The sequence below is a fragment of the Octodon degus genome, unplaced genomic scaffold, assembly GCF_000260255.1.
Source record: "Octodon degus isolate 3935 unplaced genomic scaffold, OctDeg1.0 scaffold00097, whole genome shotgun sequence".
Taxonomy (NCBI): domain Eukaryota; kingdom Metazoa; phylum Chordata; class Mammalia; order Rodentia; family Octodontidae; genus Octodon; species Octodon degus.
This window is the reverse complement of record NW_004524673.1, coordinates 3,004,397-3,028,919: the sequence shown is the minus strand read 5'-3', so window position 1 is coordinate 3,028,919 and position 24,523 is coordinate 3,004,397. Positions and strand designations below refer to the sequence as shown.

The 24,523-nt window shown below is 35.8% G+C and overlaps 1 pseudogene; it reads left to right on the top strand.

Moving 5' to 3' along the window:
* The first annotated feature begins 244 nt into the window (after positions 1 to 244).
* LOC101568304 lies at positions 245 to 1,366 on the top strand (annotated as a pseudogene).
* Positions 1,367 to 24,523: the final 23,157 nt, after the last annotated feature.

The window sequence follows — 24,523 nt, the reverse complement described above, 5'->3', positions numbered from 1 at the left end:
TGATCTAGGATCATGGGCCTGGGATATAGCTCAGTAGAATAAGTGCCTGCCTATCAAGTGCAAGGTCTTGAGTTCAATCCCCTGTACCACGAAAAAAGAAAAAAAATCTAGGATTGCCAACTTTCTTACCATTTACTCTTCTGTTTTTAGAATTATGTGAACAAAACACTAATATTTACTTTTTTACAATGGGTTTGCCACAAGAGCACAGGTGTAGTGAAACCACCACTAAATCAAAGCCACCATGGGAAAGGAAAAGACTCATAATATCATTGACATTAGACATGGAAACATTGGCAAGTCCACCACCACTGACCATATGATCTACAAAAGTTGTGGCATTGACAAAAGAGCTATTGAAAGATTTGAGAAAGAGACTGCTGAGATAGGGAAGGGTTCCTTCAAGTATACCTGGGTGTTGGACAAGCTGAAAACCAAGCAGGAGCATGGTATCACCATTGACATCTCCCTGTAAAAATTTGAGACCAGAACATATTATGTAACCATCATTGATGCCCCTGGACACAGAGACTTCATCATAAACACGATTACAGGCACATATCAGGCTGACAGTGCTGTCCTGGTTGTTGCTGGTGTCGGTGAATTTGAAGCTGGAATCTCCAAACAATGGAAGACCCATGAGCTTGCCCTTGTGGTTTACACACTGGGTGTGAAACAACTAGTTGTTGTTAACAAAATGGATTCCATGGAGCCACCCTACAGCCAGAAGAGATACAAGGAAACTGTTAATGAAGTCAGCACCTACATTAAGAAAACTGGCTACAACCCTGACACCATAACGTTTGTGCCAATTTCTGGTTGGAATGGTGACAACATTCTGGAGCCAAGTGCTAATATACCTTGATTCAAAGGATGGAAGGTCACTCGTAAAGATGGCAATGCCTGCAGAACCACACTGATTGAAGCTTTGGATTGCATCTTTCCACCCACTCACCCAACTGACAAGCCTTTGCAGCTGCCCCTCCAGGATGGATGCAAAATTGATGGTATTGTCACTGTCCCTGTTGGCCGAGTGGAGACTGGTGTTCTCAAATCCAACATGGTGGTCACCTTTGCTTCAGTTAACATTACAATTGAAGTCAAGTCTGTTGAAATGCACCATGAATCTTTGAGTGAAGCTCTTCCTGGGGACAATGTGGGCTTCAACTTCAAGAACATGTCTGTCAAAGATGTCTGCCATGGCAATGTTGCTGGTGACAGCAAAACTGGCCCAAAAATGGAAGTGACTGGTTTCACTGCTCGGGTGATTATCCTGAACCATGCTGGCCACATCATTGCTGGCTATGTCCCAGTACTGGATTGTGACACAGCTCACATTGCTTTCAATTTTGCTGAGCTGAAATAAAAGGGCCCAAGTTTTTGAAATCTGGTGATACTACCTTTTTTTTTTTTTTTAATTCTTTTATTTTGTATTGGGGATTGAACTCTGGACCTTATGCTTAGAAGGCAAACACTTATGCTATGGAGCTACTTCTCCAGCCCCAGCCTATGCTTTCAATGAAGCATATTTGGGGTCTCATTAAGTGGAAAATTATTAAATCCCTCCTATATCCTTGATCAATATCCAAATATAAGTCCAAGTGTAAATTTTCCCTCTATCCTTCTCTTTGTTCCACTATACTTTTAAGCTCTTAATTCACTATCTACTACTCCAACTTCACCTCTTAACTCTTTTGCCTTTGCAAGGTATGATTTATTACTAATAGGTCCCCTTTCATCCTCACCTGTGTTCAAGGCCTTTGACCACGTGCACTCTCACATCATGACCTCATGCTGTTACTCCTTAAGGCTGACTCCCCTGGCCAGTGCTCAGTACAACTTTTCCCTCCCCTTAGGTCTAGGTTACTTAAAGATGCTGCCTGCAGTACACTTTGTATCCATGCTCAGAACAAAGTACTTGCTTTCTGTATGATATCCCTTTTATTTACCAATCACACTTTTGATTTCATTGGAGAAGTGATTAGCATTTGGCTAGTGACTTTCTGTTTCAGCCTCCTGCCACTGTTACCCTCATTTATTCCTTTGTGTATGAATGACCCATGAACACCAAGGTAACATCAGATTTCTTTGATTAACTGAGGTGGAAGGGCCTTCTGTTATCTTCCCCTTCCAACCTTCTCCCATATTTTATGGGCCCTTACTGCAACTGCACCTCTAATTTCGTCAACATGTATAATCCATCAATTTGATTCTTGTAATTTGCCTATAGATATATTCAGACCTCATCAAAGAAACAAAAACCATACTTGCGTGACTCCATTGATCACCCCCTTAGCTAAACTTTAAATTCTTTTTTACCTTATACATCCAAATATCTATACATACTTCATTCCTTTTGTGATCTGGACATTCAAAAACAACTTATAGTTTGAAAAACCTTTTCTTAATTATTTATAATATGAACACTCTACTTTTTGAGTGAATCATTTCATTAATATTGAACATTTTTTCATAATCAACATTAGTTGGATTTTGTAAAACATATTTCATATTTTATCCCCTTCTTTTGTTGCCTAGTTAAAGATGTATTTTTTAGTTGTTTGTTTGATTTTCTGCATACCTGCTTATTTTAAGGATACTATATGTCTTAGTCACTTTTCTCAAGGCTGAGACAAAATATCCCACTCCTACTAAATGAAAGAGAACATTTTACTTGGCCTCGGTTTGTAGAGGTTGCAGTACAACCTCAGCTATTGTGAAGGCACAATCGCAAAGTTGAAGAAGCTGAACAAAGGCAAGCTGACCATGTCATGCCACGTAGGAAGGAGAGAACTAAGAGAAGATCTGGAAGAGAAGCAGAACCTTCCAGGTCATATCTACAGTGATCTGTCTGTTCTAACCTGACCTCATCACCCACAGCTAAAAAAATTCAGATTTAATAATCCTGTAGTCTAAATCACCTCCAAAAGTTCCACCTATGATCTTAAGGGACATCTAGATGTAAACATCAGAATTCTACCCTTGAACCCAAACATTCATGCGTATTTATCTTCAGACAAATTCACTTTAGTTTATTTCTAACAATCGCCAAATTCACTATTCAACATTGCTCAAAAAGCCAAGTTCAAATAATCCTGTAACACTTACAAGGCACTCTTACCTGTATGCCACAATAAATATTCTTTGTTATTTCTTTATTTTTTTTCTATCTTTAAATGAATCTTACACATTGATATCTGATAATCTGAACAACTAATTTGAATATAGCATCATATATAATACAGTAAGCATTGTTGAATTCCTATTATTTTTAGTGAAATCTTGTATTGTGTATAATTCTGTTTCTTTTCTATCACTATTTTGTATTCCTTAAAAATAAAAAAGGAGTTAAAACACTTCTAGAATACAATTCATATGGTAAGTATTCTCATTCTCAAAAGGAGAAATATAAGAATAGAAATCAATGGGACCAAAGCAAGACTGAAAACAACAGGGAAAATATTAAATCCTGTGGCACGATGTCCAAGAACCAGAGAAAGCTATGGTGAGATACGAAATCCAAATGTGGTGGACAACCATATCCTTGTAATATTGTTTGCGATTGTAATCCCAGTGGCTTTGCTCTTGACCTATCTTTGCTTGATCCCGAGGCTTTCCCCCGATATTTCATGTTTCTGGTTCCTTCTAATTTCTGGGGTCTTTATTGAACTTTTGACATCACTCTCACAAGGGTAAACACTTCCTTCTCAGAGGCATATTGCCTATCTTGGTCTTCAGAAATCTTGTAGAAGCCACCTTGATACCAAAGCTTTTGCATTCTGTATGGTTATAGAAACAGCATTATACACACTATGCCATTGTGTACCACCCACTTGAGCAGTAACAGCACTGTTTTTCATTAATACAGCAGAGACCTGTGGATTCCTGGAAGGCTAAGTATTCACCACAAGCCAAACATCAAGGAACAAATTCCTTCCCCAGTTGCTCTTCTGGAGTACCTAAATTGGACTCCATTTTCAGGGCAGTCTTTCACTTCTGCAGTTTTGAATCTGGAAAGGATTGACACTTGTTGGTTCTTTACATGTCCTCAAAGTATTTTTCTTACTGTTATGATCCAAAATAAGTCACTTATTCTCATTGCTAACTGTTTGGTAACAAAGTTCTTTTCTGCTTCATTTTTGTAGGTGCTTTTATCCAGGCAAAATTGAAAACTTTAAAAATGGGCATTTGTTAGTGATTTTCTAAATTGAACTGTCTAAAGTTTCCCAACAGTATACATGTCACATCCCCTTGTAATTTTCTCCAGCAGATGAGTTTAATGTCTTTAATCTGATCCTACATGAGTAAAATGTAGACACATTTTCTGCCAAAGTATAACCTACATGGTCTTGAGTCCCATTGTCAATGTAGTCCTGAATCCTCCTGAGCTTCACCTTTATTGTATTAATTTCTATCCTCATTCGGGTCTTATGGAATCCGATGAGCGTATCTCATCAAGATCAGTCGGCAGCATTCTAGATCTGTTTCTCCAAATGGAACCTCCAACTATTTAAACCACTTGCAAAGCTTTCTGAACCACAGTACAGGCAGTATTACAGCAATGATCCTACTTCTCTGGTCTCAAAATGTGAGTTACTTTCCTCTTAATTGCTGAAATACAATACCCAAACCCACAATTAAGGGAGAAGTGGAGCGGAGTCTACCTAAGCACCTGCCTGGTCTGAGTTCACTCCCTAGGATCCACATGTCGTGCTGACGCTGGAACACTTGACCTGCCATGCTGGCCCCGAAACTGGGCATGTTGGTGCATGCGTATACTTCCAGCACTGAGGAGGCTGAGAGAGGAGGATCAAAACAAGGCTAACTGCATTTAAGGCCCTGTGTCAAATAAATAAAAATAAAAATAAAGGAGAAGAGGTTTTTTTTCAGTTCATGTTTCAGTCCACATTGGGCAAAATGACACAGCAAAAGGGCATGACAGAGTAGAGCTACTTCCTTACAGCAGGCATGAAGCAGAAAACAAAATAAAGAGGTTGAAGGAGAGACTTACACCATTGTGCATCATGCCGATGGTGACCCACCTCTTCCAACCAGGTGCTACCTCCTACCAGCAGCTCAACTGTGATGCCCCTATAATTCGATTGTGTCCAATGTTCCCACCTATGATCTCATGAAAGTTTAGGGGACAGACACATGTAAATCATAGCGTTATGTCTGCTTCAATAATTTTCATATTTGATTGGGTGCATATCTGGTTTTACATGTTTGGATTGACAGTCACTCTGCATTATAACTATGTGATTATTCATGCTCCATTTTTTCAATTTCAAACATTGAATGATTATGTCTTAAAATATCATGGTATTTTACCTTCTTGGTAACAGATTCCAACTTATTAATTGTTCTAGGTGCTCATGCATCTTTTTTTATTTATGCTTGTATTTTCACTGTGTTCTTTCAAGTGGCATAAATGGTTATTCCTTGGTATTTGACTTAATGTTTAAACACTGTACAGAAGGAAATGGGTTCTGTCCCAGGAGAACATTTGTGAGTTGGATTTATTCATAATTCCAGCAATGTAAGTCCTACACTCCTTTGACACAAATATGCAGCTGCATTGTTTGCACTTTCTAGAAGTCTCCTTCCACATCACCACTGCTTTTCCTCTTGTGTGTGGCTCTCCTGGGTTCTGACTAAGCACTGCACCACTGTAAACTATCCCCCTGTGCAATCAGCGCATGGCAGCACAATGGTGACAATCCCACAAACATGCAAGATACTTCCACAATTTGCTCACATCTACATGTGTCATTATTTTGAGGTCCATTAGTATCTGTGAAATTTCACAGCTAGAAAGTCATTAGGTCAGGACTTACTGTACATCTGTTTAGAATCACAATTCAAATTGCTCTCTGAACACATTTAAAATCAATGTTTAACTATATGCTGATTGTACTACCATGTCGGTTTTACTTTATATATCCTATGTGGACTTTAGGGATCAGAATTATTTTTTTCTCTTAACCAGTTACTTGTTTCCTATCAAATATGTTTCTTACTCTTTCTAAAGCCTTTCTAAGGTGGAGCTATATCTTCTCTTAATTTGTGTCTTTAATTGTAGTCACTTTTTATTTTCAGTTCAATTACATTTCAATTTTTATATTTGTTTTATTATTAAACAAACACCACATTATTTTTTTATTTTAAAATTATCTTCAAAACCAAATATTGTGTTACATACTTTAAACTAGATACTGCAATTTTTATTATACCTTATTCCTTAATTTTAATTTTCCCCTATTCAAGTTTCATGTGTTCTCAGTAGAGATTCCATATTAACATAAACACCAGGGAAGTCAACTCTGTTTCCTTCATTTTTTTTCCTGATGTTTTGTTGACTCAGTTGAAAAGGCTGAGCAGTTAGGTTTCTGTGCATATCTTCTGCTTGACCTGAGTTTGTGTCCTCTTTTCTCTATTCTAATAAATATACTTAATCTATTTTCCTCCATTTTCTTGGAATAATTTTCTGTAGCTTCTACAAGTTCTTGAATAATTTATAACTTAAGAGAAATAATATATTTTACTTATCTATAATTTATTTTAAATTCAGTTTGCTATTAGGGATTTTTCTATGCTATAGGGGGCAACAATTTCTTGTTTATTTTATATGTATTGAATTTGAGTTTGCTATACTTCACTATCAGATGTTTCTAGACTTCCTTGTTACTTGCTTAGAGAAGAAAGCATTGGTTAAGGGTATTTTTAGCTGTGTTCCAGTGTGTCTGTGTGAGCCTTTGTCTGTTTTCCAGTGAGTGAAGACCATAAATGCAATACAGAGTTTTATTTTACCCTGACTCTTCACATTGCCCTTGTCCTCAGAATATATTAAATTTATTATATATTATTATATATTTTAATATATTAAATTTATTCTGTTGGTACTTCTTCCTGTATGCCTCAAATAACTGGCAGGGGAGATAGCTCAGTGGTCTAAGTGGCTACCTGGCAAGTACAAGGACTCAGTTTGGATCCACATGCCATGCCAGCCCTGGGCTTTACAAGCAAACAAAACTGGGCGTGGTGGCCCATGCCTGTAATCCCAGCAACAGGGAGGCTGAGACAGGAGGATCACAATGAGTCCAAGCTGCATAGCAAGACCCTGTACTAAATAAATAATTAGATAAATAATATTAATTCCTTAAGAAATTAGCCTGATTTTCTTTATACACTTTGCCTTTTTTCCTCCTTTTCTGAAAGAATATTTGAACACAGTTGTTGTTGTACATAGTACTAGAAGTTCATTGCTGTTGAAGGAATACATTTTGCTTGCGTTGAATACCAGTTAACTTCTCTTCAATAACTGTATTACTACTGAGATTACTATGGGTAAAACATTATTAATTAAAATGTACTATTATATATAAATATCTTACAAAAGTATTGGAAAAATATCCCCAGGTCTCTATTGACGTCTTCTGTTTAGTTCGTATCAAAGTAGTTTTTGTAATTTATCCATTTTTGTTTCATTAAGTTTTGAAGAAATACTTTGGGATTATGCCTTCCACATGGATATTGAACCAAATATTCTGAAAATATCTGATTAACATTCATGCTTCCATATGCAAATATAGCCTATAGAAATACACAATTCAGTCAAATGATGTTGATTAATGCAGAAAGAAATTAAATCAAATATTACTCATTTTTATTTTTCAAGAACTTGATACCAATGCTCCTTCAATATGCAGCAGTCATCTTGTTTATTTCCCCTCACATGAAATATATACTATATTTAGTTTTGATCTTTTTCAGCTTTAATATTAAGTAAGACATTTTGAAAACAAAATTCCAAATAATAATACAGTCTTGCATACTCTTTGGGAAGAAGGAGATAAAAAATTTTTTTAACATTCAATGATCCAGCTTAAATTTTAAAATCCATTATTGTATTATTTATCCTGACCACTAAGATGACTCTGCTCATGTGAGTGAAATATATGGGACTAATTCTTTTGTTCCCTCTCTTACTTTCCTATTTTCATTTGGTCACTTGGTTTGATTTCTGTATCCTAAGCCTTTTAATCTCATTTCATTTCTTTCCTTCCTTCTTTTGATCAGTGTTCAGCATCAAAGCCCAGGCCTCATTTAGGCCTGGAAGATAGGCAAGAACTCTCCCATGGAGCTGCATCCCCAGCCTTGATTCTGAATCCTGAAAACCATCTTTTACATATTGCCATGATTGTCTTTATCTTAGGCAGGACAAATTCTTCTTGAATTTGAACTGTCCACCATAAGCAGCCTATGAAAGTCACTGTTACCATGTACTAAGTCATTCCAGAAGTGGACGTTCTGGTGCTAGGAAAGCGGCCAAGATGCATTTAACCAGCTCTGTAGCCTTAACACACAGTGCCCTGCTTTTTTTGTAAAATGTTAATAATTTGCATTATTTTTTCAGAAACAATGTACATTAATTTTATCATTTTCATTATTTTTAAGACACTGAAAGACAATGTCACTTGAGCAAAACCTTGCTCTGCCTCAAGGTGAGCTCCAGTTCCCTTTTTTCATTCTATCTCCAAGATTCTGTGATTTGTCCCAAATTTCAAACTTATAATAGATCAGTCAGAACACGTGACCTGATGTTACCATATCTGATGAATTATTAAATATTATCCAGAGTAAAAGAGGCAACATTGCTTATTTGATGTTCAAACTATAACAGAGAATAATATACAATGTTCAAAGTGTGGCTTTCTCTTCAAATTGTGTCTTACAGAGTTCTGAAATCTCTTAAATTAGCAAAATATTTTTATTAATACTCTTTTATTGACCATTGAAAACAATACTCACTAAATATAGTAGAGAGCAACAGTTCTCTTAATTGTTAGTTAATCTAGTCTCTGCTGCTGAATTCAGCACCAGAAAGCATATAAATGAAGTATTGCTGAGGTTTCCAAGTTACTGTTGCCCTGTGGTTAATCACTTCAAATTCAGTGGTACAACACACCTCATTTTGTTCTGCTCCTAAATTATATGGGTCGGGAGTTCAGAGTGAGTGAAATGGCAAAAGTTGTAAATGACTGGCTGGCAAGGTTCTGGTGTTATGCAGATGCTCATTCTCCTAAATATCTGATAATGATGCTAGAGTTCAACTCAAAATGACTCTTGGGTTGTCAGCAAAAACACAGGTGATTAGGGGCTAGGGAGATGGCTCCATGGAATAAGTGCTTCCCTAGCAAGCACAACGGCCTGAGTACAATCCCCGGTTCCAGGAAAAAAAAAAAAAAAAAAAAACAGATGATATTACCGTTCTGTTTTCTGCATGTTCTACTCTGGTATAGTTCACTGCCTGGTAAATAGGTTCTAAGAGCTATCAAAAGATCAGATGACATACAGAATCATGTCTTCCTGGCTAGCTTTATGAAGCTCACAACAGAACTTCTGTCTTGTCAAAAGGTTGTCCAGATTCATAGGGAGTCTGGTCACAGAACCTCGACTTTAGATAAAGAAGCATTAGGGTCATATAGTGTCACATTCTAAGAAGAACACATACAGTGGGAGAAAAGATAGCTGGCATGCACTATCTTTGAAGAAGTCAGCAATAAAATAATGAAAGTAATGTTCATTACAACTCGTATATCAAGCACTTAACGTAATTTGATTCCAAACTGTGTCTCAAGCAGCAAATAATTCCAATACAAAATTCACACCCCTTTGTGCTACAAATATCATCCCCGATTTCATATGTGAGCTTAAAATTCAATTATACATGTGGCATAATGCAGCAGCAGATTATAAACCTCACTGATCTAATTTCAGAAACTTGAAACTGTCCTGAATTTGCTGGCATGAATATTCTCCTATAATTCTTACCAACTCCAAGCATGAGGGACCGTTTCTACTGCAGTAACTTCCAGCAACAGCCTCAGCCCACTGAGGCAATGATGAGATCATCTGCAGTTACTTTAGAAGACCACAACTAAAAATCAGTCATCAAATATTTAAGTGCGGTAAGCTGTGATCATTAAGACTTGACCCAACAAATTCGGCTGTGCTTACTAACAGATTTACATCTGCTCACAGTTACACACTGATTTCAAGCACACCAATACTCAGCACTGTGACACAGAGCTGAAAATTGCTCCTACGGAAAGCTGGAGAATTTTCATATTAAATATTTATTTTATGGTAACCTTTCCTATGCAGTATATGATCATAAATCCTCTAATTTCAGAGTCTTATAAAATTCAACTGAAAAATGACTTTGCATCTCCAAAAATTATTGGATCCAAAGGCTAGAATAATAAACTGCATTCATTTCATGAAAATTTCTCTATTTTACATTTCTTGCTGAGTTTATTAAAGTAATATTTGACTTTTTTCTGATTGTCCTGAAGGTTGATTGCTCCCTCTATTTTCACTCGCATGGTTCAGATTTGAAATATATTTTACTACAGTATAGAAGCAAAGCTTGCACTCTGCTACAAATTCCCAGATGTATTGCTAAAGTAAGAACCCTTCTATAAAGGAAAATAGAAGCCCATCAATATTTCCTTCATTAAATACAACACTGCAGGAAAAGTATCGAAATTGACTAATCAATGTCTTCACATATTATAGACACCCCAGCACTCATAAAAATGATATTTAAACATTACCCTCTGCTGTAGAGTTGAATAGGTAGTACTAAAGATTTTGTCTTTAAAAAATACTAGGAAAGCAAGCATTCTCTTTTATTTAGTTAAGTATATACAGTTTGATAGGTTATAGAATCATCAGAGAGATTTCTCTCACCTGACTGCTTGTTACTACCATTGAATAGAGGATAAAACCTAAAACATTAGTGTTATAGGTGATATATTTCAGGTAAATTATCCTTATATGTCCTGCTAAAAGGAAGCATCATATATTTTTATTGTATCATCATAGTACCCACCTCTCACTCAGTTTTCTTTCTTTCTTTTTTTTTTTTTACTCAGTTTTCAATAGATGAAGTGTGTTTGAAACAGAATTACATGTCCTATTCCTTGTAATGGTCACCTGGAATGGTCAATGTTATTATATCTCTGTACATCTGACATTCTCAGGGGTCAGAAAACCAATACGTTACCTAACAGAACTGTGCATAGGACATGCTACAGGAATGAATATGCCTTGATAACTTTAATAAGCATCTTTCTAACGAAGATGACTTTTGGTTCACACTTTACACAATCCCCGTTCATTTACTATAGATTGGACCTTGTAATTTAGCTAACAAATTAAATGGAATGAAGGTGATGTTCAAAAGCCACCTCAACTATTAGAATTCAAAACACTGATTTGCTTTGTTTCCTTAAGTTTTTTCTCTGGCTCTCTGATAAAATATGGAGAGAAATCCATGTAGTCATATGTGAATAAGCCCTTGGCCAAAGCATCAGGTAAAATGAGACCTTAGTCCAACAGGTATTTAATTGTTGTGTGCAAATCGCCAGAAATCACGACTATTAGATGAGACTGTAGCCACAGCAGCTATGGTTTAAATGTTTATTTCCTCTCCCAAATCCATTCAAATTTAAACCCCCAGAGAACAATGGCTTCTTAGGAGAATAAGCTATGAAATTGTTTCACCTTTTACAATGTAAAGAAGCCTAAATCAGCAAGTTCACCACTTCCATTTTTTTTACCATGTAAGAACAGAATTCACACCATGAGACAATGGCTACAGAAACAAGGTTTCATCTCAGAGGAGGTAATAGCCCTCTTCAGATACTAAACCTGCCGGAGCCTTAGCTTGGCCTTAACGCCTTCAGAATGGTGGCAGACTCTTACCATTTATGTAAAGTCTTTGGCATTTGGTTCCGGCAGTACACATGGAATATGACATCAGGCTACAGACTGTAGTTTTGTGAGACAAAAGCAGAGAACAGAGCTACATCATGCATCAGTTCCTGATGCACAGAAATCGGGAATTCAAGTAAGTGTGTGTTATTTTAAAACAAAGTTTTGCCTTAGAAAATAAGTAAAAACCCTATGTCTCTTGCTAGTGATAGAATTAGCTGTCACTAGAAAACATATTTTGGACTCATTGTTCCTAAACTGAGCATGATAAACCTATGACAAAAATATTTCTTTTTGAAAATGTACTCCTGTGTTATTGGTGATTCAGACTTCAGTTAAATTAATGTCAGTGTCCCTAATTATTATTTCTATATTAATTTTAGTAAATAAGCATATTTTTATGATTATAATATCAACATTGAATATTTCTGAAGTTATTTTTTCTTTTGGGTTTTTTATTGTCTGATCAAATTATAAGCTATGGGTATTGGGAACTAGAAGTCATTCATGAAAGAGTCTGTTAAAGGTTAGCTACAAAGAGCAGCTGACAGTACCCTGAGGCAAGATTCTATTTTACCAATAACTTCTAATTTTGGATTTTTGAAAAGTTTCTCAAATTAATGTGAAAAAACATAATATCATATATTCATACACAACACAGATGCACATAAATACAAGTCATATTTAGATATAGGAGTTAAAGAAATATGTCACTGCCTCAAGTTCATTTTATTTTAGATATATGCTTAAATCTAAACATTAAAATTCAGATTTGATGCATAATCATCTGAATCTAAAGGGATTTCTTTCAAGACAACTTAATAGAAATTTATGTTCTCAGATTTTGAATAATAAATGACAAATCATCTAGATGGGGTGTTACATTTTTGTAATCCCAGCACTTTAAGAAGCTGAAGTGGTTTGATTTTAAATTTGGATGCTACTTGAAAATTTAGTGACTTTGTGAGACCTTGTGTCCAATCAAAATTATTTTTAAAAATAATTAGGAGCATAGGCCAGTATGAAGGCTCTGGGTTCTATCTCCAGTATTTTAAAACAAACAGACACATCTTTTTTCATCCATTCTTCAGGTGATGGGCATTTTGGTTGTTTCCAATTTTGGCTAGACAAATTGAGCTGCTATAAACATAGGCACACATATATCACTATGATATGATTTTTCAGTTATTTTGGGAGAATTCCCAAAAGGAGGATAGCCAGATTGAATTGGATTTCCAGTCTTAGTTTTTTGAGGAGTCTTCACACTAATTTCCATAATGGATGCACCAGTCTACATTCCCACCAGCAGTGGAGAAGGGTTGCTTTTTCCCCACAGCCTCTCCAACATGTGTTGTTGCTTGATTTCTTTATGAAAGCCATTATTTAGACAATATATCTTGTGCTCATCTTGTCCTCTGAATAACCACTACAAAGGCAACAATATGCAATGCATTAATTATTGTAACTGTCCTACTAAACTTCTTTAAAACAATTTCATTGCTGTTTTATTTTCTCATTAAAATGAATAAAAAATAAAATTAAAAATAAAGAAAACCAGAAAAAAATAAATAAAACAAACGGCCAAAGACAAGTCAGTGTCATTTGCAAAAATGTTTCATTGAAAATTTTTCTGGAGAAATATATGAGGGTTTGATAGCGTATGTCTGTGTCAAGTGAGGCCTGGGTAGACAGGGGGAGGAGAGCACATGGCCTACTGAGGCAAAAGGCAACACCGCATCCCAAAGCACAAGCACCCGCTTGCATTTCCATCACACAAGTGCGACTTGAGACTCCAGCACATGATGTGGTTTCATAGGTTGTCCTGCCTACAGTGCAAGTACCAACAATCTCCAAGGGAGATGTCGAGCCCTTTAACAACTCAACTTTAAAAGCTTAGCTTTATTAGCCATCCATTGGATTCCTATAGCTTCCAGGGTTCTGAACTGTGGTTGAAAACAACCTGAAAATCATTTTTAACTACAATATGTTCACCCTGTCATGTACTTTGACTGTGCTTAGTTTAACCACGATGATCACTGTTCATCTTGTTCAAATCTAGATACTCTGGCACAACATGGATATCTCGAGCATGGATTTAATTATTAAATCAAGGTGTGGACAGGTCACATTCTTACTCACTTGGCAAGATGGTATTCAATTAGTCATGATTTGAATTCCTTCTAAAAAAATGGCTATGAATGGCAGAAATTAAGGTTCATCCAATATAGAATATTATTGAATGCTGAAATCTGCTATAGATTTACAGTTTCTTAGAAACCAAAGAAGAAATGAAAATGTTTCTAGAAAATGTCTGTTCTATGGAATTTAATCTGTAGAAAATTTTGTCATTCAGAACCACAAAGAGAAGTTTTCAGAAAGGAAGTAGTATGAATACGACAAAGCCACATAGGGATGGCATTTGTGGATAGCCCTTTTCATTTGAACGAAGGATATGAGGATATTTGCATCCCATGTAAATGCTCACCTCAACAGACCTTAGCAGAAGACTTGAATAATCTACTGGACAGGATGACCCCTTCTGTGGATAGATGACAACCTGTTTCCACAATCACCTCTGTCATTGCTCTTTTGGCTTCTAAACAAAGTGATCATGGTGGCAGAGACAGAAGTTACACATAACTCTATGACGTGGGCTTCCACCACCAAAACTGAGCAGACCATAGCCACTACCAAATGTCTGATCTTTCATCAACAGAAACTAAAATGGTATCCCTGATATGGCACCATCCTATAGAGTGCTTAATTTGAAACATAGTGATTATTATATTAGACTACTTCTTTATTGGAAAGTACAATATATTGTCAATATGGGAATAGACATTTATTATGTATATAGATGTGCTTCCAGGCAAATAATGCTTCTGCAAATTTATCATTCATGGTCTTATAGAATGCTTTAGTCACCCTGATAGCATTTTACAAAGCATTGTTTTTTATCAGGGAATAAACCTTGCTGCTAAGAAGTACAAAAGTGGGCTCATGTTCTTGGAATTTACTGATCTTATGTTTCTCATTTTCTAAAACTATCTGGATTAAGAAAAACATGAATTGATCCTTTGAAATTTTAATTATAGCACTATCTAAGTGTCAATACAATACCTGGTTGGGTTATGAATTACCAGAAGGCTGCATATGTTCTAATTGACACCTAGGACATTACACTGTTTTTCCGATAGCTAGGACTTATAGGTCCAGGAATCAAAAGGTAGAAAGAAGAAAAGTGCTAATCATGATTATGATAGTGACAACAGTAGCAAAAGTATTGCTTCCTTTGCCTTATGTTGTGGTGGCTTAAAATGCTTAGCTTCCAAGGGGGCAAGACTTGCTCAAGGGTGCAGAATAATAATGCCGTCTACCTGCAGGCTAAGACTTCCTTGGACATTTTGGCTCTTCATCCATACCTCTGAGTCAACGAGGTCAAATAGGAAGGTACAGAGTAACTGCTGAAATTCCCCTCTCAAATGAAAGGAAAGTTGAACTAACACAGCACTACGGAGGTAAGGAAGAGTATGTCACAGTACAGAAGCTTCATAAGGGTGTCTTTTGCTATTACTATGCCCTGTTAATAATATAAGTGAGGAGCTACAACATTCAGTACACATAGGGTTTCAGAAGTCTTGGTTTGAGTTATCTCATAAAAGACTAAGCTTAAAGGCTAATCTTGAGTGCTTGTTGAAACCTAGAGCCATAATCGATTGTATGACTGGTTACAGAAATGAGGATCATAATTGCCTTGAGTATTTACTTTCTATTTTGTTGATTTTCTTGTGCATATATGCATATTAAGCAGATATCTATGCTGTCTTCAGGTAAAAACCTAGTTTCAATCCTCAAGTACTGTTAAAATGACATCATAATATTTAAGTTATAGAGTATGAGAAGTATAAGCATCACTGAAAAAAATATTTGCCTTCTACCTAGAGAATTGGTGCATTTCTATTTGGATGCAGAATAATTATGTCCCCTTAGGTTATGTGACATTATAAGCTTATTAATGAATTTGGAGATTATGTTTAAGGAAGCTATGTCTTGGTGTCAAGTTGACAAGGACTGGGACAACTAATCACGCAATGTCAACTAGAATGGACTAAGAAATGTCTAGTAGATTAGTAAAGCATCGATTTTGGTGTGTGTATGGATGGCGGGCATGGAAGCAATCAAACTGAGGGGTGAAGACCTACTCTTAAGGTGGGTGGCATCAACCAACTGGCTTGTAGACAGGGTGGAATAAAAAGGAGTAAAAAGAAGTGTCCATATTTTGAAGAGCTTCTGTCTTGTAAGTGTGTATACACTCTGCCATTGTCACCACCTGACATTGGTGTCCATGATTTCAGTTTCTTCAGCCTTTTGATGCAGACACAAGCTGGTAGCCCAGCAGGGAGCTTCCAAGCCTTCCAAGCTGAACAAGTACTGAGTCCTTGTGCACTCTTGTTCTGTGGCACCTGCCTTCTTACTTGCATAACTGTTGCATCCTCTGGGCTGCTCAAGTAGCTACTGTGGACCCTCCACACACAAATGGCTCTGTGAGCTCTTCCAGTTCTGATTCTGCAAGTCTAATTAATAAATCTCTTTTCATAATTATAATATATATATATATATATGTATGTATATATAACTTGATTCTGTTTCTTTAGAGAGCCCTACATAATATACTTTTGCTGCCAAAATGAGTGCATTATTTTTACCTCCCCTAAAACAAATCTTTTGCTGCCCGTACTAAAAAAGATTTGACTATGTTGAAAATTAACCGAAGCTAGTTTCCTCAAAACTGTGAGGTTCAGTTTTATAAATGTCTTTCAGTGAATTAAGAACAGATACACAGGTAAGACCACACTCCCCTAGACTTCCTCCAATGACATAACTGATGTGATAGGCAGAGAGCACTTATTTTCTGGGTGAAACCCCTCTCTGCAATGTCTGCAGTATCATGGGCAGGATGCAAGAGAGTATGTTGAGGATCATACACTCTGCAGAGGCTAGAGCGTCTCCACTTTCTTCCAGCAACACCAACAGTCTCAGCTACACTATCTGCCTAGGGATCATTGAGTGTAATCATCATAGCTCTGCTACTTAGTTCTGTTTGTAGAACAACAATCCTAAGATTTTGAGGTCATCCTTATGGTCTGTCATTCTTTGCCACAATAGTCTCTCTTCTGATATTCTCCCTGGACCGACAGTCACTTATGGGCAAAGTTGTCCTAACCATCTTCTATGAACATTTTCTTTAATTTCTTATTTTAACCAGACTCAGTACTCTTTAAATATATTGATTCATCCAAAATCTTTCCATTTTCTTCTTTTATTCTCACATGAGAAAAGAGAATCTCTGAATAGACAATATTTCCTTCTGGCTCCTCAAGGCAAATCTAAACATGGTAACCATGATACCCATTTTGGCTTTCTTTCCTTATGTACTGAGGGTACTATCTTCCTCTGATTCTAATCCAACAGGACTCCCAAGTCTTTCCAAGAAGCCTTCTCTAACATGGTTGATGATAACTCTTTCAAATTATAACAGTGTTTTCTACTTTAAGGGAGCCATTTATCACAATGTATGATTTTTCATTACAATAATATTTTATGCAACCTTGTTTACATACACTACATAATTGAAATTTCATTTCAAGCCTTTCTAGTTTACAAACCTTCATTATCAATTGCAAAAGCATGTGACCAAAGAGGGCTTGTGCTGCATGTCAGCACAGAGCTGTCCTCATATACTCCACATATCCTCATTTCTTCTGCTCTGTTCGAACCTTGAATCTGCTTGCTATTCAACACAACTTCGGGACACCTGATTGGGTGTTCTCCCTCCAAAGTACAACAAAGTCAGTGTAAACATTCAAAGCCACTAGACCCATTAACAATTCAAAGAAAAATTAAGAATCGATAGTAAAATAAAGAGATACTCATCCATTAAATCTAGAGGTTAGTATTTAGAAGGTATTCACTGAGCTTAATAAATAATCAAACTTATCTGATCACTGAATAGCAAGTGTGTCTGTCTACTTCTACTAGAAAACCATGTTTCTTCAAAGTCATTTATTTCGAAGACAAGTATGATTGAAATATTTATTTTATTTTCCCTCACAAAGATTAAACTCTGAGCTTATTCTCATCCCTTCTTGTTTCCTTGATGTGTTATTTGTGAAACTTTTAGGAATATAGGTTCCTTTCAGGGATTTTTTCATATAAACGAAGGACATTAGGAGCATAAATATCTAAACTTAAGAATTATTAATATTACATTTTTATTAAATGATTTAATATAAACAACACAGAAATTTCAGTAATGAAATATTTCATAGGAAATAAATAAATATTGTAGGTCAATTTAATCTACATTAACACTATATAAAGTCAAAAGCTATTGCTAAAAGACAAGAAAGTGTTTCTTTTGAGGATTTTGCTGAAGATATACACAAATCTGTTGGTTGCTTTTCTTCAAAGCAAATATAGTGATCTGATCAGCTGCTCAGGCAGTTCACTTCAGAAAATGTCTGGGAAGGACCGTGATGATTAAGGTACAAATCACAATGCAATGCTATCTTTACTGTGATTAACCTTTACCTGATAGCAACCTGGTAAAATAGGTTGATACCAGAGCAATATTAGCTGCCTTAATTCTTCCTGTTTTCTTTTTCTGCTTTTTAAATAATTTTATTGAGAAACAAATAGTAATGAGACAGTTTCAAAACCAATCATTACCACAATTTCAATAATAAACACATTGCTTATTGTCTCAGTGGTTATTCATTATACAAGATGCAGATATGACATCCTGTCCACAGAAACTATTACAACAAATCTTCCTATACATTGAATTAAGAGAATATAGCTGTATATCTATCCTACTTTGAATATACAGATACAAAATGGTCATTCATTTGTATTCCCTTTTTTGTTTAGTTTTGTCAGAGAAGGGTATTCCATAGCCATTTAAATATTGTAGATGCATGAATTCAACAAAATATTCCAATATAGTCCAGTCATCCATAATAGTAGTGACTCATCCTCAGGACTGGCAGTGTCACAAGTTGTTGATCTGAGCCCTTTACAGCCCAGCATACCAAAATGGCTTCATCCCTTATACCTTGTTTTTATACCTTTCAGCTGGATAGTTAAGACCAAGATAAAGCAAGACCTGTGTAACAAGAAATGTAACTTTTGTATCTGATAAGGTAAGTCAAGTCCCCTCAGGATTTATCCTGAAAGCCTGTACTGCACTTTGTAGATCCTTTGTCAGTGTCAGCCATGTGGGTGAGTCACGGCCATTGACCAATTTGCTCTCCGTGAAAGCCTGAGAGAATGTTTTCTCTCCATATGACTCTCCTTAGGCACACTCTACAACATCAGTCACTTTCTTCTGTGGCCCCATAATCTCCTTGATCAGAAAATTTGGGACCCAAATAAGTTACATGATGTTACAGTACAGGTTCTCCTATGTCCTGAGTCTTCACTGACCTTGAAAGCCTAGGGCCAAATTGTTGGCTGTCCTTGCAGCCCTTCTTTTTCTCTAATTTTTGGTCTGCAGACTTAGGTTGTTAACCCTTCAGAAGAGAAACTTATTATTATCCTACAATATATGCAGTTGAGCTTTACCTCACTATCTGTCTGAAATATCAAACATCTTAGGCATGACATGGAACAGGCATCTTCCATCAAATATTTATATGTTAAACTTTAAGTCCATACAGAATATGAAGAAAAATTTAAAAAATAAAAAAATAAAAATGTGAGTATACAATTAAATATTTTTACCCAGAAATTTAGAAATCTAATCATATACAGCCTTGTAACAGGACAGTCCTGTGACATTTTTCCCCTTGTCTCTATGTTTCATTTATTACTCTTTTTTTAAAAGAAACATTTACTTGAGAGACAGTACAGCAATAATTGGTATGTCTTCCTTTTTTCTGAGCATGCAGTTTATGCTGTAAAGGTTATTTCCTCGGTAGACTGCTTAAAAATAAAATAAACTATGTGGACACAAATATATCTTTACTTAGAGTGATTTTATTGTGAAGTTAAAAGTTAGGATGATGAACAGTAAAGATCTATAAAATATTGAAATTTTCCTTGGATACGATAAAAATAACCACATATTTGTTCCTCAATAGGTAATCCTGGCTTTCTTCTATTTCCAATCTACTTTCTTTTATTTCCAAGTTTTTGCTTATTTTGCAACTGAATATTTATTGCAATTTTATTTAATTGTGAGTACTGTCAAAAGCGCTTTCTCTGCCATCAATGACATTTTTATCACCTTAACCTGCACTTCATATTAAAATGACTACAATGCACTTCACAGACATCATATGCACGAACAAAGCTTCCACATATGAGAAGGGATATCTTACTTATTAGTTGGGACATTGAAATTGAACTTTGTAACTGAACGAGAGACACTTGACTTTAGTTGAATAACGTAAGTAATGAAATTGTTTCAGCAGTCTCCTGGATATTCAATAGAATATCAAAAATATGAAAGTTTATAATAAGTGACAAGGCCATTCTGTACAACAAGCTATGGCACTAGTGTTATCAGGCTGGCAGTGGGCCACTTGACCATTCCCCAGATAAGTACTATGATGTAATCCAACATAAGGAATGTAGCTTGTTTTCAAAGAGCTCCAAGTTAATAGTACATCTAACGTGACTATTCAAGATTTAAAATAAAATTATTATTCAGGAAATTATTTTGATTATGTAAAACTTGTAGCACACATTCAAAATAAAATTGATGTTTGGTTTATGTGAAAACTAAATTTGAAGTATAATTATATTACTATAAATATACATTATATTTCCCACTGAATCTCAACTTAATTCAAATATAAGCCTAAATATCAAATAAAATACCATATGAATAACATTAAATGTGAAGTATGACAATTCAATTATTATTTGGCATATGACTTGAGAGACACATCATTTTAATTCAAATTTTTAAGACTCGTGATAAATTTAACATCACTTCTCAAAACTATTCCTAGTTAATGTTGCTTTTATATATTACATATTACATATCAGAGCTTAGCAGTCAACTTACTTTTAGAGTTCCACCTACCTGCTTTTATCCATTTTAGTTGCCTCTGAAAAAAAATCCCAGGAATATTTTCATGTAAAGAAAATCTGTAGCAAAACTTTTCCTAAACTAAACCAATGAAAAATACTTATTTCTTCATCAATAAAATTGATAGCTGCAATGTCAGCTCTGTTTTCTGTTGTGGACTCTTGGTAGGTCTCTTTTACAACAAGACAACAATTTTCTTGCTGATTGCTTCTCGCTGGGAAACACTCTTAGATGTAAAATTAACTATCCAGGTAGTTTTTGTGTCTAAAATCACATTGCCACTAAAGTAAAAACTATGCAAAATGTGTAATTTCAACATTTTCTAAAGTTCTAATGAGTAACAGGGGAACTGGCATGCTTACTTTCAATAGAATCTACAATACACTATACTTTGCTTCTTTTACAACAAATCTTACTTTTGTTGTGACTATGTATTGCTTACTATTGACCAAATATGTACAATGTCTTCTATATGCAATAAACAAAGATTCATATTCTCAATATACCTTAGAACAATGCCTAAATTAATTAACATAAGTACTGGGTTTAAATGCATAATTTTCCTCTTCTATGTTATATGAGTAATAACACACTGAGTGTTTGTATCTAAAAGATGCATGAAGCTAAGTACTGATTTAAGAAGAAAAAAAAAATCACAAAATCTTTATTGTTTTCAAATCACATGATTCTTTCATCTTTTCCCCCAATCCACTGGGACCTCGTTGTGTCCACACTCTCCACAATTCATACTAACAGAGGAGACACTGCAATGAAAGACACTGGTGCTTGCTGTATGGCCCCGGAGAGTTTTCTCACCAGTACTGAAATTTCCACTTAAATCTGACAAATACCAGTTTTGCTTACAGTTTATGTCTTCACTGGAATGGGGGAGTAAAGAAATCCTACTTGGTTCCTAGAAGGAAAGCCAACAATATTTAGAAGGTCAATGCTGACAATGGCCATGGGCTCCGCATATCTGATGCTTTCCTAAAAGCATACACACTCACTCGTTTCAAGCAGACAACCCAAAAGTCTCACTGAGACACTGTATTCCAAGCTAAAATGCCAGAAACTGTCTAAATGTTTGTTTTTTTCCAAGTGAACTTGCGGCCTCCTTGGTGTAGAGATTTATGGACCAGGAAAATATTTTTCACCAAATTAAATGAACCCTACAGTGGTGGAAGCAGTTTCAGGTCCACAGTGGACTCTCTTACATGGCCAGGGATTTGCTGTCATAGAGAAGACACTGATACAGAGATATTTTGAATTTCCCCCCCCCAAGCCCACTCAGGGCCCTTAATCTGGAGTTGGAAAATACCTCTGAGTTAGGCGTTGAACACCTTATGTGGGGATCCCACTCAGGTTTTCTCCTTAGATGTGCGCTTCACCTAGGGCAGTTTCTTTTTACCCTTTTCTAGCTAAGTCGAAGCATAAAATACACCCTTGAAAGATTTTGAACTGCTCGTTCATTTCCTGACTGTTTCACCTGGAGACAAAAGAGACACACCAAGTCTCAGCAGGGCCGCAGGACCCTTTGGTCCTGGGGTAGTTGTGCACACTTTGGCAGGACAGCTATCCTCAAACTTCTTGGATGGTGTATTGGATTCCAGTCAGATTCAAATGCAAATAAATGAACTCAGAAGTTTTTCTTAAATCTATCCCCTAAATTTGCTGTGTAATTTTTTCTCACTTTCACCTTAATGTTTTGGTAGGCCAAATGTTAAAATACTTTTGCAGATGATTGAAATCAAATCTGTGTGAAAATACTGCAGTTACATTGGCTGATAATGAGTCCCTTTTACAGTAAGCTGTAAGCAGTTGATGTCGTCTAGCACACACAAGAAAGGGAAACAAAGAAATAGCTTTGAGATTTTTTAGTTTTTTCTAAATGCACTGGGAGATGTCCATGTTCTTGAAAATAATATCAACTGTTCTACCATAGTCTTCAAAATGAAATTTCTCATAATTTTTAAAAAAACTAAAAATAAAATACATAAATCAAGTTTTTCATCCATGATGCATCAGGCAACATAAGACATTCATTATTGAGAAAAAGAAAAATGTTGAAGCGAGCTTTTAGCTGCCCCAGTTGTATGACAAGAGTGCTCTGCATATCATGGGCTAATGTGTAACAAGGGCACATGTAAGTAGCATTCCCCTGGTACCAGAAGAATAATCAGAGAGGGAACACAGGCCTCCTAGAGGTCAGGAATATATCGTGTCTCCAGGTTAAGAATGGAGAGCATACAAGACATAGGACACTGAGTGAAAAGTTTAATCTCACTACTAGTATGTATTTACTCTGAAATTAATAGATGACACTGTGCAACTGAAAAACCAAGCAATGAATGGTCATGTTGTCTTTCTTACCAAATTATGTAAAGAGACTCTAATACCTTGAGAAAACTGTATTAACCAGTGTTTTTGTTGTTTCTCCTCTAATACCAAAATTATAAAGAAGAGCATTTCATGAAGTTACTCTGTGCATGCATGCTAATGGTGGTTATTAGTATCCTCACAGTTGTGATCCACGCCCTTCACTTACACTCAGTCATTGGAAGTAGCATATTTTCAGTGTGAAAATGAATTCAATGTGACATCCCCTATACCTTGCATTCAAAAAATATGATACACTCTGGTGAATTAGACACATCATCACATTACCCTAGTAAATATATCACTGCTGTAATTTGTATAAACTTTAAATTGCATGTTGGAATGATACTGAAATTAGGTTGACATTGAAGGAAAGTTAAAATTGCACCCTCACATAGGCATATGTGGCGTCCTTCAATATAATAATCCATTACAGAGGAGCTTCTTGATTAATAGGCATTTAGTGTTTATAGAACATCTACAGCAGGCAGAAGATATTGAAAACTTAATGGAAATTATCTTTCTAGCATTTCATAACCTGAATCCACTGATGCATGTGTCGAAATGTTCAGATTGATGGAAATTTAACTGACAGTTTGTCAAATCATTGATGCTTGTAAGCTTTGTTGAGAATGATGCCGACAGGACTGCTTGTTTGCCTTTAATTACATTAACCCTAGTAGTTTAGAAACTTCAAGCGTTGAGATTTGTTTACATGTAGATGTGAATTATATCTAAAAGTAGATTTTCACTTACTATTGTTTGGTCTTGTACTTCATTTAACATCTTCAATATGAAATTGAAGAATCACCATTTTTCTCATAACTGCTCTTACCAAGATCAGGCAGGATGACTTCATTTATTGTATCGCTGTTATGATGGAGGACTTGAAGCATATCTGTGTTCTCCTACAGCCACAAGAAAAGCTGATAAAATAAACCAAGTAATAAAAATGTAGTCAAAGGCATCTAACAAGAGTCTATGTTATAGGGTAATAAAATCATTAAGCTTCTCTTCTGGAGGGTTAACAACTTAAGTTTGCAGACTAAAAATTAGAGAAAAAGAAGGGCTACAAGGACAGCCAATATTTTCACCCTAGCCCTTCAAGGTCAGTGAGCACTCAAGATATAAGAAAACCTGTACTATAACATCCTGTAACTCAGTGGTGTCCCAAATTTTCTATTCAAGAGATTATGGGACCACAGAGGAAAGTGGTCGACGATGTAGAGTGTGTCTAAGGAGAGTCACCTGGAGAGAAAACATTCTCTC